Source organism: Penaeus monodon, chromosome 31 (genome assembly GCF_015228065.2).
Source record: "Penaeus monodon isolate SGIC_2016 chromosome 31, NSTDA_Pmon_1, whole genome shotgun sequence".
Lineage (NCBI taxonomy): Eukaryota > Metazoa > Arthropoda > Malacostraca > Decapoda > Penaeidae > Penaeus > Penaeus monodon.
In genome coordinates this window covers 29,811,005-29,812,524 of record NC_051416.1, presented here as the reverse complement: position 1 = coordinate 29,812,524, position 1,520 = coordinate 29,811,005, and the positions used below count along the sequence as shown (strand labels likewise).

General features: G+C 39.5%; 1 protein-coding gene across 1 annotated transcript in view; it reads right to left on the bottom strand.

Moving 5' to 3' along the window:
• LOC119593157 overlaps positions 1-1,520 on the bottom strand; it is a gene marked incomplete in the record, with an annotated part of 106,179 nt that overhangs the window by 58,453 nt on the left and 46,206 nt on the right.

Sequence of the window (1,520 nt, the reverse complement as noted above, 5' to 3'; positions counted from 1 at the left end):
GTTGTGTGCTTGTTTTGGCATTCGTTTCATTTCCTTAACTAATGGAATTTAATTGCAATGTGTAAAAATAATGCCAATTTGAAGAAATTACAAAGTCTTTGGCTGTGCATGCCCTATACCCAAAACATTCTCATAGGATTTGCATGAAAACGAGTGAATATCAAATCTCTGACCATTGGTGGTTACGTATAATTAACGATAACCGGTTTCCCAGATCATACAATTTTTTTTCTTCCTTAACTGGAAATCTACTCGATTTTCTGAGTGCTAAGTAGATCTTATGAAAAGAAAAAAGTAAAAACAAAGCTTAATATGCATCTTAAGTGTTTATAAAAACCTTAGAAAATTTCAGTGTGCCCCGTCCTACTTCGCTCTCCTTCTGCGGACCCTGTAGACGATACAAGCCTCCTATCTGTGTTAAAACAAACTGTGGAATATCATTAGTCTGTTATGTCCCATTGTAACATATCTTCTGTTCTACTGTATGAAAAGCATCAGACAAGCGACTGCCAATTTGTCTTCTATCTAAACAGGCGTGAATCAGGAATACCACTGATGTATCATATAAAGGATATAGGCAACTCCTGCTATCCCGTCCACAGGGTTGCCCCCACTGGTACCAGTGTGTTGTGATTTTCATCTGTTCCGAACTGTGCAAAGGCTTTGGATTCCACTTCCCTGAGCTCTCCGATTGTCGCGAAAAAGAAGTGCAGATATATCCTTCACGTCGACGAAAGAGGTTAATTTATTTCACGGCTTTGTTAGACGAGTATGATTCAAGTCCACAACATCTTAAAAAAATACAACATGAAGTGGACTTCAAGAGTCGTGGTTCAGTAATGGTTCTTCCAGGACCCTACTGTCTTTACTGTCGGCCTTTGACACAGGATTTTTGTTAAAGATACTAAATAACAAATATTTTAGTCTAAGTATCTGCTTAGACTTCGAATATCAATAGCCAGAGACTACACCTGTTTGCCCAGGCTGTAATGGTCAAGAAAAAAGCGACAGCGTTTAACGGCAGGCCTTTTGTCGGAGGCAAAGATGTGAAAGGAGAAAAGCTGCGAAGACATTGAGGAATCGTAGTCGGTCTGCTAGAAGACTGCTCTCCAGAGTGTATAATTTGGAATTCTGTTGTGCAACGGCGCTGAGAGACTTATCTATTGACAGAAACATCTCATACCGACATCTAAGCATAATCATCCACATCTGAGCATACCTTTACGCATATATACACAATACACACATCTTTTAACATTCTAAACATGACCCAATAGAAATCCGGGTAACATTCGAAGGTGAACACTCTCTTTGGCATAAATTTGCATTAGGAGATTCGACATGTTTGCTTCTACCAAACCAACTTCTCTTTGATTTTTGCTACTGAATCAAGTATGGAACTTAGAATCCAGACTTTTTGGGGAAGAAAAGGGGATGGTTGTAAAACTCGAATGTGCTAGCGCTGCCCAGGTCAGAAAAGATTTTGATTTTTTAACCCCATCACGTGGCAGACCTACCGT